Source organism: Leopardus geoffroyi, chromosome C1 (genome assembly GCF_018350155.1).
Source record: "Leopardus geoffroyi isolate Oge1 chromosome C1, O.geoffroyi_Oge1_pat1.0, whole genome shotgun sequence".
Taxonomy (NCBI): domain Eukaryota; kingdom Metazoa; phylum Chordata; class Mammalia; order Carnivora; family Felidae; genus Leopardus; species Leopardus geoffroyi.
In genome coordinates, this window is record NC_059328.1 from 50,313,894 (window position 1) to 50,329,650 (window position 15,757).

The 15,757-nt window shown below is 38.3% G+C and overlaps 1 protein-coding gene across 10 annotated transcripts in view; it reads left to right on the plus strand.

Annotated features, from left to right (window-relative positions):
- The window catches only part of NFIA (nuclear factor I A), a 377,934-nt gene that overhangs the window by 322,024 nt on the left and 40,153 nt on the right, over positions 1-15,757 (plus strand). The window lies entirely within an intron of this gene.

The following is a 15,757-nucleotide window of genomic DNA, read 5'->3' on the forward strand; positions in this document are numbered from 1 at the left end:
ATAGCTCGATCACATGAATTTGTCTTTTGTTAGTACCTGGAACGATGTCAAAAAAGAGTGATGGCCGGAGACAGAGTTCTGAGGTGTTGGATGGACAACCTAACCTTGACAGATGATGCGATGAGCACCTCCTTAAACCTTTACTGAGGGATCAAAGTGTAAGAAAGGATAGGAATTGTGACACTAATGCTAAGGAGAGCAGGTCTTCAAGGAGGTCTTCAAAGGTGAGACTGGAGGCAAGGAATCCATTGAGGAAAACATGAGAGGAGACCAGGAAAGAAATGTTAAGATCGAGAACTTGAGCAGCAGTTACAGAAGTTGAATGGACAGGAGCATGAGGAGGGATATTTTGTAGACCTCAGCAATGAGTGTAACAAAGGATGACTCTAGACCTCCTAGGTTCTTAACTTTCAGTTTGGGGGACATAATGATATTGGGTGCAGGAGGGAAAGGGCCAGAGAGGAAAAATAAGCCTATGTTGACACTATGTCACTGGATTTAATTCTGGGGACCCTGATTCCAAAATGTCTGGAATTCCTCATGGACATGTGTCTGAGGGTGAACTTTGGGTTATTGAGTATTTATTTATTCTGATAACACCTGTAGAAGTGAGTGGCATTTTATATGGATTCTGATATTACAGCAAAAAGATTGGGGGCCCAGGGGCAATTTTGTGGAGACCGACTTCCCTTGATAAGAGGTGGTTCAACCCTTGTCAACAAAGGAGAAAACCCAGAGTGTCTAGTGACATAGGAAACAAACGAGGCCTGTTCCACAGATCTTGGAAGCTCAGCTTCGAAAATAAGCTTCTGAGAAGCAGAGGCTCATAGGTGTGTCCTGTTTATTGTATATTAACGTAATGTCTTCAGACAAGTTAGAGAAATCACCATCCCCAAACTCTATTTAAATCTAGTCACGGGGGGATAACGGCCTACAGACTGGTAGTCACATAATTACTGTGCCCCGTACATCCCTCCGTGTACCACTTTTCTGTTCACCCTCTCCCTCTCTGCACGGGACAATGACACGGTCCTTTAAAAGCCTACCAGTAATACTCTTCCTCTTCATTTAAACACATATTCCTCTCCACTGTCAGTGTCCCGTGCATTCACAGTACATTTTCCAGTAATGGGAGGGGACCCCTGTGGCCCTGTGGAAGAATCAGAATACCATGTGCAGTTACTGAAGTCTGGAAGATAAGGTCTCAAATCCCCCCACCTTTTAAATTACTGGCTGTGTGTCTCTTCAAATCTGTTTCCTCATCTGTAGGATGTGGATGATGATACCTGCCTGGCAGGGTTGTGTGAAACCTGCCCTGATAAGCGCCACCGTGAAATAAATTGTTGAAGTCTTTTATTATCTGCCAAAACTCTTAGTACAGTTTCCAGGCTTGGGTAAGGATGAAGTATGTCTGTAGGACACATATAGCTACTCAACCCGAAATCAGGCTGATGCCTTTGGGTCCATACTTCTGGATTCCACACCATGGATTAAATCAAATGGCTTGTATAGGAAGGTATCTGTCATCTTCTCATGCCCAGCCTCAAGCATTCCTTCAACATTATGTGAAGAAGCGTGGATGGGGTCCTGGCGGATCTAATTCATATGGTTGCATGCCCATTAGAACAGGGTTTAAAGATTTGGGGGGAAAGGAGGATATCAGGAGAGGGAGCCCAAAAGTTTGACATAGGTAATTTAATACTTTTGAACCATATGATTCTAGGAATGTAGGCAAAATAACATGTTCTACTGGTGGCATAGAAAGGCTTTTATCATCATGACTTGCTTCTGGGCTTTTCTGGGGTTTGCTGAATTCACAAGAATGTGTTGTTTCACAGCAATAGCTCGCCTTACCATCTTCTCCTTTATTGATAAGACAGTTGATAGGCTGGAGGACATGTAATTTATAGCATAGGGGAGCCTTTCAAATTAAAAATCTCAAAGCCTGCTGGTCCACACTGGGAAGACATTTAAGGAACACCTCCCCCCCCACCCCCCGCCACCACAGGCACACGCACAAACTCCTCTTCCATGCCCTGATTTCTGAACCAATTGGTAAATAAAATACAAGAAAAAATCATAAAGAAGACCAGACTATCACTTCTACTATCAGAGAATTTAGTTGATAACTGTAAGCAAATGTGCTTCCTAATGCTGAACCCCTGAGTTACACAGACCGATCTCTAGTGGCTGGCAATGTCTGACCACCACAGGCCTTCCCAAGCAGGGTCTGCCCTCCTGTTTAGAGCTGATAGCTTGGAGGTCCAGGTGGCTGCATGTTGCCTACCAGCCCCTGTCTTCCTAAGAGAAAGGAGCAGGACAAGTCATGTCTGGTTTTTACTTCTAAACTCTACAGTCTAGAAAATAGAAAGTGATCAGAGGGAAAGAGGCCACAAAGATATAGAAGGGAACAAATATCTGAGTAAAATCGCTTCCCCCTCTCTCAGCATGCATCTTGATGACTACCTTCTTTCATTCACTCATTCAGCCTTCATATAGCGAGCACTTATCATGTGCCAAGGACTATGTTAGCTGCTTGGAATACAGAGATGGTTAATCCTTGCTCTACCGAAATGTAGGATCCTCTGGAAGGAGACAGCTGGCAAATGGGCAGTTCCCAGGAGACAACGCTGGGACAAAGGCTTGGGTTCTACAGGAGCACTTGGGAGGGAGTTTGGTCTAGGCACAGAGTCTTAGCTAAAGATGATTTTGGAGAGGGTAACTTCTATTTAGTAGGGATAATAGTCTGGTATTTTAAATCTGAGGAGGAAGGTAGCACTTTTCTTCAGAAACCAGCCTGGTGGGGGGAGGGGATGTCTAAAATTAGATTACCACTGAATAAAAATTTAGGGCAAAAAATATAGTTTCATAAATTATGTACCTTCTTAGAAATTAAAATCACAGGGTGGTTGGATCCTGTTTATCTTTGCCAGTTTATTAGAGCTCAACATTAGCAAGAAGAAATATCATGACAAGGTATTAAGTACAGATGTTCGAGATCCCAATACCATGTTGGAAATTGAGGCTTTTTTCAAAAACACTAATTTTATGATCCAGGACAGCCTTTTCTACCTGGCGTTTGAGATGACTTCCAGTAAGATAAAATTTTCAAAATACAAGTAGGAAATCATGCCAAGGGTCTCCTATATTACCAACTTTTCTGGGCTTCAAACTCCCTTATCTGCTAATGGGAGTATCACTGGCTGCTATACCCACTCTCTTAGGCAGATTGACAGGACAAACTGGGGTGACAGATGTGCCGTGCCGTAGACAGTTAAGAGTCCAAGGCATAATTTTTAATATCATCTTATAATGAAATACAAATGGATGCCAGCCTAAAGCAGAGTATGTATTTTAACCTAATCAGTTGCCTCTGGCATCAAATATTCAACTTTGCAGCTGTGGCCAGAAAAACATGGGTAAGGCAGATTTGGGAAAAAATTTGCCTATGAAATAAATACACTTTAATGGGAGAAATCCTTACTAGTGCCCTAAAACAAAACAGAACAAACAAAACCAGGGGCGTGGGAGTAGAGTTAACAGTTATTTGGAGAAAGATTGATGTACTACTATGTCAGATCTTTTTCAGATACCATAACAAATACGGATAACCCGTAAGAGTCATTCACAATGGGTGTGTTCTGTTCCCGCTAACTACCTTTGGTGGGTTTAGATACCTACTGAGAGAATATTGCTTCTTTCGTTCATTCAATAAATAGTAATTGACCATCACCTATTTGCCAAGTAGTGTTCTAGGTGCTAGGATTGAACAGGAAATGAAAGAGATTTTAAAAATTCCCTGATCTTGTGGAGCTCAGATTACAGAAGGGAAGAAAGTCAATAAAAATAGTGAGTATAAAAGGTAGGGTGATGTAAGTCGGTTGTCTGTCGGCATACGTAGGGGTCAGGAGTGGTGGAGGTAGGGGACGACTGTCAGGGTGGGCAGAGAAGGCCTGTCTGAGAAGGGGACATTTGAGCAAAGAGCTGACGGAAGTGAGAAGATGAGCCATGAGGCTGTAGGGGGAAGAGCTTTTCAAGCAGAAAGAACAGCCAGTACACCTGGCCAGGGTGGTGAGGTTGTGAGAACAGAATGAGGAAGCAAAAGTAGAAGGCAAGGTCAAAGGTAAGGTGGATGAGTCTGGGAGCTGGGAGTGAGGTAAATAATGTAGGCTCTTGTAGGCCCTTGTAAAGACTTGGGCATTTACTCTGACCGAGACAGGAAGTAGAGAAGTGATAACTACCTAGTTTTCAACAGAAACACTTTGAAGGCTTTGTTGAAAATAGATTGTAGGGGGCAAGAATTAAAGCAGGGGGACCAGTTAAGAGGCTGTTTGTTTGTTTTTTTTTTAATCAATATAATGAGTGTCTTCAACCTGCAGCTGCTATTTTAGGCACAAGGGATGCAAAAGTGAACAAAACAGTCTCCTTCCCTGTGGACAAACAATAATCAAAGTATAAGTAAATTAGCAACCTAGGGACCATAAGGTCTAATGGAGAAAACTAAAATAGGGAGGGGAGGTGGCACCCTGTTGCAGAATCCAGGAACTAACACGGGGCAGGAGGTGTGGTGAGAATTATTTGAAGGGAGAGCTGATAGGATTTGCTGACACCTTAGATATTGGGTTGAGGGGGGGAAAATGAGAGGAAATCAACAATGACTTAGGTTTTTTACCTGGGCCACTGGAAAGATGGAGTTGCCCTGAACTGAGAGGGGAACATTGCAGGAAGAGTCATTCTGGGTGAGGGGTAGGGACCAGAGTTTGGTTTGACCAAATTATGTTTGACATGTCTATTAGGTATCTTACCAGTTGGTACAAATTATAGTAGCATGATACCTATGAAAGCTCTTTGCAGTTAACTGAGTTTTTCCATGTGCATCATCCATTAATTGGGAAGGGATTCCTGTTCAAACATGCCATACATTGAATGGATAGTCCTCAGAGTCTTGAGGACAACAGTTGAAGAATAGGAGAAATACCTCATTACATTTGGGTCTGTTTGTGATATGATGATTCCAAATGCAGTATTCTTTTTCTTAATTGTATTGTAACATCCAATTTTTATATAATAGGTTAGTACCAAGATCATACTATAAAAATGGACTTATCCAGAAAAGAAATTGCAGATTGGCATCATAGCCTAGAATTATAACAGGGAAAAAAAAATGCTTTTGGATTATGATGGAAGATAAAACATGCATATTTTCTTTTTTTTAATTAATTAGGAACACAAAAACTCAATTTAAGAATGCATAAAAGACTCATAACATTTTTCTCCATGCCTTCTTAGCCATGAACTTTTGGTTTTTTTAAAACTAGAATTCTATTAAAGAAGAAGCATGCAATAACAAGTTTCCTTTATTATTTATTTTTATATCTACAGTGAATCTTACATACATTCATTATGCGAATGAGTATGAACCTGTTAACCAAGAATATAACAATAATCTATGATGGGGATGGAAATTTTGCAGTATAATAATTAACGTATGTTCAATGCTTTTTGGTTAGCAACACTCTGTACACAAATACGTTATCTTGTTCTGTCTTCCTAAGAGTCCTGGTTGGTCAGGATTTTATAGACAAGGAAGATGAGATTAAAAAGTGCAGATTACTGGGGCTCCCGGGTGGCTCAGTCAGCTAAGCATCTGACTCTTGGTTTCGGCTCAGGTCAAAATCTCTCAGTTTCATGATTTTGAGCCCCACCCCTCCACCCCGCCTTGGACTCTGTGCTAGCACCGTAGAGCGTGCTTGGGATTCTCAATCTCTCTCTCTCTCTCTCTCTCTCTCTCTCTCTGCCCCTCCCCCACTTGTGCTGCCTTGGTCTCTCTCAAAATAAATAAATAAACTTAAAAAAAAAAAAAGTGCATATTACTTTACAAGCTCGTACTCCCATAGTCACCCGGACTGGACTCAAATGCAGGCCTTCCTATGCTCTTTCTACTATCTCATACATACCTCGTACAAATTACAGAGCAATATGACATGATTTCTGGTTGCTATTAAGCCACAACTGCCTGCTTATCTGAAATTAATCACAGCACAACAAAGTATTGAGCTTTTTACTCATGTGCCACGCACCTTAAAAGTATTTTTGTATGTGTTGTCTTATTTTAATTTTCACAATAATCCTATGAAGTAAATACTTCTGTTACCCTAATTAAGGGTTTCTTAGCCAGGTATAGCGGCGTCATGATTCACACCCAGCCACCTTGACCCTGTGGTTCATATGCTTGGCCATAGCATCCTATGGGGTATCTTTGCGTTAGTCCAAAGCTTCTGTGTTTTTTTGCAGTGAAAACCCTATGGGAAAAATATAGAAGAAGATGTTAGTTGGCCATTTATACTGCAGTATGAATTGGTCTCTGTTTCTGAGAGTAACTCTTGTTATCAGGGAAAGGAAGAGAGCAGAAGATTTGGAAGGAGATCAAACAAAAACAGCAAAAAGACGAAAAATAGGAGATGTTGATCAAGGCAGATTTCCTTTATTCTCCACGACTCCCGAGAACTTGGACTGTTGATGAGTGCTTTGAAGAATTATTTTCTGAGTTACCACCCAAATAATGACCCCTCTCCTTTTCACCAACACTTTTCCTTAAAATGTATAACACACTGTTGTAATCAATAATTGGATTCAGAACAAGCTAGTGAATGATATGTCATATTTTCACAATTTTTAGGTGACATAAGGACTGTTTCCTCTTTCAGAGAAAAACCAATGGATAATTGCAAGAGAAAATGGGGGAAAAAATAAGTTAGTGGCTTCCTTTCACAAAACACTTTTTCATTAGTGACGCCTGAACTGTTCCATTATTCTTTGCCTTTAAATTTTTTAAATTACATTCAATAAAATCCATTCTTTGCTGTAAACTTCCACAAGTTTTTATATTATAGATTCTTGCAACCAATTCTACAGATAGGATAGAGAACAATCCCAAAACTTCCTTCTTTTTCTTACCTACTTTTAATTCAATGTCTGAGGTTATTTAGTGCCAGGGAACTTGATTGCAATCCATTTCCACATTGCTATCATTTTTTGTTTTGTTTTGTTTTGTTTTTCCACACTGGTTTTAATTTCTCTACCAGTTCTGCTGCTATCTCCGTTACATTTCAATTTTTTATATTCTTCTGAATTAGAAAGAGACCTATATAATATGCAATATTTTAATATTTGATGATAGTGGCATTTCATATGAGAGGAAGGAGAGTATTATTCAATAAAGTTACCCAGACAACTGGGTAACTTGTCCAGGAAAAAAAATAAATTCCTTACACCAAAATAAATTCTAGCTGGAGTAAAAAAACAAACATACAAAGGTTAAGCCTTAAGTGCCACATGAAAATATAGAACAATTTTTAAAATAATATTGGAGGTGGGAAGGCCTTTCTAAATAACACACACAAATAAAACCCAAAATCCATGAAAGGAAAGACTGATAAATTCTACTTTAAGAGTATCAAAAATTTATGCATGGAAAAAAATAACAAACAAAAAGACAAAAATGAAAGTGGGAAAAATATTTGCCACACATGTGACAAAGGGTTAAATTATGTAAACACCAACAGTCCAATAGAAAGACCAAGAAACGGTATAAACATAGAGAAATGGAAAACATTTGAAAGATGGCTCATTCATGTAGCATAAGAACAATACAAATTAAGACTTGGGTGGTATTTCTACCCGTCAGATCAGCAAAGATCAAAAAGTATCTTCCACAGTCTTGGCAAGTGTGTGGAAGATAGGCAGTCTTTTGCACTGTTAGAGGACTGTAAATTGGTTCAACCACTTCAGAAGACAATTAAATTTTTCATGTATATGAAAGTATATGTGAGTCATACATATCTTTACGTACATAAATGTTAAATGTAAATGACAAACATAGTTGGACCTGAACACAGATGTATAAGTATTCATTGCAACATTGATTATAATAGAAGATTAGTAATAACCTAAATATCTACAAACATTATATACATTAGGAACCCTTTAAAAACAAAGAGACAAATCTATATGAATTCATGGAATAATCTTGGGGTTGTGTTAAGTCAGCAAAGGAGAATGCTAAGAAGTGTGTACAGAATACTACCATATAGGGAGGAGATGTATATACACATTTGCTTGTGTGTTGAAAGACAGAAACTGGTTTGTCATAGGATACCTCTTTGGTACCTTATCCAAAGAGAATGATATTACTGAGTTTTTAATCCCCCTTTTATAGCAAATATGATTGTTTTTTTATTTTCAAAAATATTTGTCTAATGATCCAGAAATTCTTCTTTCTACCTTAATCACTACAGCGACCAAAACTCAGGGTGGGGAGGGGTATCCCATAAAAATCTTGGCAATTTTTATACATCTAGATTTTAGCTATATTAACCGGCACTTTGGATATGATAGCAAAAAATGTGTGATCTTTCTGGTGAAGGGATTCTTTTTCCCTCACCTATAGCAGGGAGTTAAGTGTAAGGTTAGCATTTGCATTCTCCATTGCCATTATTTGGCCACTATTTCTGGTTTAGGAACCCATTGAATACAAATGGGCACATACTACTTAAATCATAATTTTTCATAAATGCTTTTTGCAAAATATTCCTCTTCTGTGTACAGTGTAATTTTACCATGTTTAAATATGCAAAGGAAAAATAACTGTTGGAAAGCAGGTGCTTTGATAGGTATTTTCATAAGCATTACCTTAGTTTCATTTGATTATGATTATAAATCTGCAAAATTGGGATTGTTAGTCCTCTTTTTAAAAAGAGGAAACTGAGATGAAGCTGGGCTTCAAACTCAGGTCTGTTGGACTCTGATGCTTCGTACTTACCCTACGCGGATATATACCTTGTTTAGAGATAAAATACTGTACCTACATCTGTCCTCTGAAAACCCTAAGACACTCCATAAGGAACTTTTATATTATTACAAGAATAACAGACTCTTGCATACACTGAATTGGTGAAAAGTCGAGGAACAAGAGTGGAGTAAGAGATGGACGTTGTCAAGAAAGAGTGACCAGAGAGAACAGGCAATAGGTCGTTCCCTTCATTTAGGTTTTCATAACCCGTTCAAGTCTTGCTTTTGCCTCAGCTTTTTACTTTTTCAGATGACAGAAATGACAAATGAGTTTTAAGATACTCTTCAGAAAATTAATATATATGGTAGCATATAAATAAAAATAAAATTATATTCTCCTATAATCAACTACTATTAACATTTTGGTGCATTTTCTCCTTAATGCATGTTGATGTGTGTATTTGTATGTAGATGTACACACACATACATAAGATGATTGCTACCATGCTGAATATAATATTCTGTATGCTATTAATTAGTATTTTACACCTTTCTTATTTCATAAAAAAATTAGAAAATGTGATTTTAAACAATTTGTACTTATTCCTCTGCTCTAGAACATTAACTTTTGTCCCAATCTATGAAATAGGTTCCTGCATATTTTTGAAAATACGTTTTGTCCCCAACTTTAATAATTTCATTAGGATAGATTGCTACAATTGGAATCACTAGTACCAACAGTGTGACTATTCATTTTGGTATACATCACCAATCAGCTGGGTTGTACCGATTTATAAGTTACTTATGAGTCTGATCATAACATTAACCCTTGATTGGATTTTTTATTTTAAGTGTTAGAAGGCAGATGTCTCAGAGTGTAATACCCTTAATCAGATATTGGAATCAATAGTCCCCGATTGGATGCCTTTGGCATTTTTCTTCAATCCTTTTAATATTCAGTATAATGGAATTTGGGAGATTTCCCATCTTGCTGGCTAAGCCTGTCTTAGGGATTACTTTCTGAATGGCTTCTGTAGAAAATGTAACCCATTAGATATACGCAGAGGGATGACGCCTTAAAGGGCCATGCCTGTGTGAGTAAATGATATTTATTATGCTGGAGTCTTTATATGTAGGAGCTGAGAGAGGTTAATTGGCTTGCCAAGATCACATTTCAAGGAAGAGATTGAATGCATTCAATCCAGGATTTTCTGGTTCTAAAATTCATTTTCTACCTACCTTGCACTGCTGGAAAAACAAAAGTGTTACTTGGGTTTTCAGGTTCTGTTTATGTTTATTTAAGATTAAAAACTACTGGACATTATTTAAAAATCATTTACAATGCCGTTCTTCAGAGATAACCGCTTTCTGTGCTTATCTCCCAGTCATTTTCTGTGCATATTTTAAACATAATTGATCATGATATATGTGTGTGTGCATATGTGTGTCTATATGTATACATATACCATTTGGTAAACCGGTTTTATTCGTTTTATCTCCTATTATAAACATGTCATGATGCCATTGTTATTTTAAAATGTGTTTAATGACTGCAAAATACTTCAACATATGAGTGAAGCACTAACATATAAGGTGGTTCCAATTTGTTCCTCTTTATAAGTAATACTGTAATGAACATCTTTATCTGTACCTTTAAGTATTTTTTGAGGATAAATTCCCAGAAGTAGGTTTCCAGAGTTACACTGCCTTTGGAGAGGCTGCAGAAGCCTTTCAAAAGGGAGCAATCCAATATATTGATCTAAGTTTCTTTTTTTAGTAAACCCCAGTTGAATCCAGTTTATTCCCTATGGCTATTTAATATAACTTTCACCTGTGCCTCCTCATGTACATTGTTGCTTCAGATCAATATATATGTTCTATCAATTGGACAGCACACAGCGTATACATAAAAATAAATGACAGTTTTCGAATTTAGATTAGCCACCAGAAGTAAATTTAAATTAACTGAAACAAGTCTGTATTCTTATCCTTTACAGCTATTATGAAAAACAGTGTTCTAGGCAGTTTAAATAGACTGCATATAAGAAATAGTATAAAGCGCCTGCTTATGACACAGATTTGGGTAGCAGAAGGTCAAAGCGTCTCCGGTTTACGTGTTCTGATCCCCTTCTGTCTGTGTAAACACATGAATGGTCTTATACCTTCCTTTCTGCATATTTTACCCCAAATCATGATGTAGCTAGAGCCCCTGCCTCCCTGTGAGGATCCTTAATACAAATAGAAATGCCAGCAGAGCAAAACCATCTGGCTAAATTGCTTCTTCTCAAGATTTTTGTGAACTACTGGCACATTAGACATGTCATGCAAATTGTTCCCATACATGTTAAGTAATGCTAATATATTAAAGTTCGAATTCATTAGCTTTTCAGGAACAAAGATTATGGGTGTGTTGTTCTGTAATAATTTACTAGCAATAAGTAGGTTTTAATTTCATGCCCTGAGGGCTGTGTCTTTTTTGTTGTTGTTGTTGGTAACTTGTTTGTGCAGACAAAAGATTTACAGAGATAATAGAAGGAGGTAACTGCACAGATGTGATCAAAATACTGGAAATTCAGTGTGGTTATCTTCTAGATTCCAAACATCTGGATGACAACTACAATATCCAGCCAATCATGTGGGAATTTCTAAATCTCTGAATACTGGATCATGTGTAGGAAAAGCTGTATGTGTTTCCTGGGCTATATAATGATATGAATAATGCTAACCCAGGCCCTGTAAAGTTGTCGATACCAATAGATTTCTTTAAAGGAAAAACACGCCAATATCCTCCAGCATTTCTTTGTGACCTTGCAAGAAATAGTGCTGTTCAAGTTCCTAAATGAGTTAAACTGTAATGGGTTTCATTTAGAAATTAGCCAATCTATTTCCTGATAGTTACTGCATTTTTTTTTTTTAAGAAATGAAAGTTTTCTCACGGGGCTTCTCTCTTTTTTTTTTTTTTTAATAATGTAATAGTGCAGTTAAGATTCTAGAAACTATTTCAGTTAGGTGCTTAATCATCTCACTGTTTCAAGTTTGCCACTGAACGCTGTCTCATGCACTTTTTCTTCACTGTCAGGTGTCACTGATAAACATTTAATAAAATTGCAACTTGAATACACAGGGATCTGTTCAAGTCTGCATTCCTGAACTTGCTTTGATTACCTCTGTCCAATAACGAGCACATTCCTGGGCAGGTGGTAGAGTCACATTAAAGTCTATGAAATTGAATTTTTGACTAGGTATTTTTTGGAGGGAAATCCCCACATGTGAGTATGTCTGAGTTTCTGAAAACGAGGGAACATGTGACGTGCCTATTGATATTTGAGATATGAAGGGAAAAGTTTCGAGTGTGGGGAGGTCAAGCGATCTTAGTGGTGTTCAGAATGGGAAGTTGATAACTTTGTTCATTTTATGAATTATTTATTCTTCTTCTTAAAAGAAAAACAATTTCAATGGACTTTTTCCCCTCCGTTTTCAAATAGTTCAGGTTTCTGATTCTTAACATGTTACCTTCCTGAGCTAAATGGCAAAACGTGGTTTGCACTGTCCTGTCTTTTCTCCTTTCCCTCTGTGATTGATCCTCGGATTCCTGCCTCCAGTTCCTGCTTCCACGCCTCTGCCCATGCTGCTTCCTGTGGGACCCTCTCCCCCCATCCATCTGAACCTGTCAGCCCACGCCATCTTTTACAGCATGTCGCAAAAGCCATCCCTATTTCCTCTGCACAGCTTTTCCTGTGTGTCCCTTTTCTGTCCTTTTACATCTCACCGAGTTTTATTTGTATCACCTTTAATACCATATTTTCATTTTTTACACTCCTCTCTCACCACTAGATGCTAGCATTCTCAGATAGCACTGTGTCTTGCTCATCTTTGGCTTTCCCATAGTGCTCAGTACAGAGCCTGGCACAGAGCAGGTGTTCATGAGAGACAGACAGAGAGACAGAGAGACAGATGGAGAGGGAGAATGAATATGAATATTTAAATATATTAAAATATCTCTCTTTGTGGCACTCTAGAGGTTAGACTTGGTAGAGTTTAAGGGAATGAAAAAGGGGATGTTCACTCCTTCTGTAGAGTTGGAGTCTGATGAAACAGAACCCAGATCTCTCTGCAAACTCCGTGCCAGTTTGTAGGCCAGGCTACCAAGGTTTAGGGGACTTCATTGCTTCCTGTGTGTGGAAGCAAATACAGAGCCTCAAAGCTCACCAGGTCTCTTACATTTTCTTTTCTGCCAACGTGCCTCACTGTGTCACTTCCCCCTAGTCAGGGCAGGGGGGCTGGCCATCGCTCCCCTCAGGTAGTTCAGCTAGAGGGGAATCAGCCCCTCAGCCTCCCTGTGGGCACTCCCTGTGGGCACTCCCTCCCTGTGGGAGTCCTGATGAGGCTTCAACCAAAAGGCAGCTCTCCCTTTACACTCACTCCCCGCAAAGACATCTGTCTAAATGTTCTCCCTTTTTGCCCTTTCAGTGATTACACATATTTTAGTGGTTGCTAAATTTGAACTAGACCTTGATTCTGTCTGCCTCCTTTTAATTTTCTCGTTTGTCAGATTTGGGTGATTTTAATGATACAGTTTTTAACTTAAGGAAATGTCAACTGACAATGGTACAAATATTTTAATATCTTTTTCTTCGGTCATATTTTTTTTTCCCCAAAAACAAGGAAGGCTCCAAGCATCTTTGTTCAAGACAGTTTGACCACCTTGTTAACACCGTGGTCAGATTTGATTTTATAGGTGAAGGCCATTGCAGACTCAAAATGGATTTATGTGGAAATATCATGATTTCTTTATCTGGACACATCCCTTACATCTTCTCATTGAGAAAAAGAAACAAAACAAAACAAAGCCTTACACCTTGGGAACAATAAACGTAGGAATTCTTTTAGGCTTGCAGGCAGTCAGTTACATCATTTCTGAAGACAAAAAGGCTAAGTTCTCCCAGGGAACACCTACCTGCACAGTGGTAAAGAGCAGATTTAAAGGGCAATCTCTGCCACTGTCCTGCCCACTGCCTCATGCCCGCCTCATAGTCCCCGCTAGAGATAGATTCTGGCATCCTCAAGAGGCCTTGTAAAAGTATTACTTATAAAGAATGAACAGTTCTTGAGCCATCCTTCCAACTGACCATACTAAGACAGGATTTGCACTAAGTGAAGGATAATATAATTAGCAACGTGTATGGTAAGTGGGTAACGCAGAAGAATGGGATTTTCTGGATATAGGATCAAATTCTGGTCTAGGATTTTGATACTTATCACTATGGCTAAGGCCAAAGTAAGACTATTGGATAATGGGAAGAAATACAGTAGAAAGAGGAAAAATATGATCTTATTAGTGCCAATAAAATGGTGAAAGCTTCTCATAGGAATGTTCATCCATAACATTAGGAAAATAGTCCATGATGATACTGCTCATGTGGGTAAGAAGACTTGCTTAAAAAAAAAAAGCAAAAACAACAACAACAACAAACAAAGCTTCTGCTTCAGAAGCAAATAATCAATAATTTGATTTCTAATAGTCATCTTTGCCATGAGGACTTTTACAATGAGATTATATAAGCAAATTGATTTCCCTTTCCTGATTGACTTTATCAGAAAATTGTCAAATGCCCCTGAATCATCCCTCCAGAATCCTCAAAAAAATGCCTATAATAATCTTCCCAGAAAATTATTTTCTGGATTTCATGATTCCCTGAAGCTCTTTCTGCAGCATTTGATTATTGCTGCTGTAAATAACGCCCGAATTATAATTAAGAAAGATATGAATGTGATATAATAGCATAATAAATACAGTTGTATATAATTAATTACCACATTGCCCCCTTTACTTGATTTTATATTCATGTTGAAAGCTCTTAACTATGCATGTATAATTGATTTGCTATGGTATATGTGGTTGTTTTAATAAAAAGTTGCAATTGAGGTTTTTATTCAATAGTATAACTCCCTTATTCCACTTTTTCTTTGGAAAAATCAAATTTAACTAATGTCACCTCATTTCTGGAACTACATCCTGTTGTAGGTGAACACGCTGGCTATTGTAACTACCATAATGGAAGATGAGTCAGACTTTCTTTCTTCCTTCCCTTGTTTTCCCTGTGTCCTTGAGTTTTCCCAGAAGCTACATTTCTATAGAATAAATTTCCCTGGGCACCATTTCTTCCATTTGATGAGTTGGGTACTCAGAGATTCCCAGGTTTTTGTAGTTGTAATATCCTTTTTTTTTTTTTCCTTTTCTTTTCCTTCTCTCTCTTTTTTTTTTTTTTTTTTTTTAATGCTAACACACTACCACCTCTCTCACTGTTGCTCTTGTTTTAAAGACCAGACTAAACTTTGAAACAGTTTTAGGATGCCTATGAAAGCATTAAAGGCCTTCTGGGATATTTTGAAATTGAGAATTCAAAGTTTGTCTCTATGCCTGAAGAAGAAAAAGTAGCCAGTTGTTAGCAGTTTTGAGTGGCTAAATTATTTGTATGCTAAACCTTCCAAATGGCACCATTTAGGTCTGGCAAACAATAGAGAATGGAATGGAGTGCAAGCCTTTCCGGGTTTAGTAAAAGCAAACAAACAAACTTACAAACAAACAAACAAACAAAACATGAATCCTGGGATCAGTCAGCGTGCTTGTTTCTGAAGTCACCAGTGCGGCAAAAGCATCATAGGAAATCCTGTGGTGTGTCTGTTGTGACCAGTGCAGACCTGCACACACAGTTCTCTAGGATTCAGATCTCTGCGTCTGTCATCAATCACTTAGTCTCGTACCTTTTGCATACTCCTCATACTTTTATTGTTCCTTCTCACCCTCCCATTCTATTCACGTGTGAAGGAACACTCCCCCCGCCCCCCCCCCCAACCAACCACTGAGAGGTTTGACAGGTTATTTCATCTACTAGCTTCCTCCTTATCTCTCCCACATCCTCTTTATGCCCTAGGAGCAGGTAAATTCACTACCAGGTAATTATAG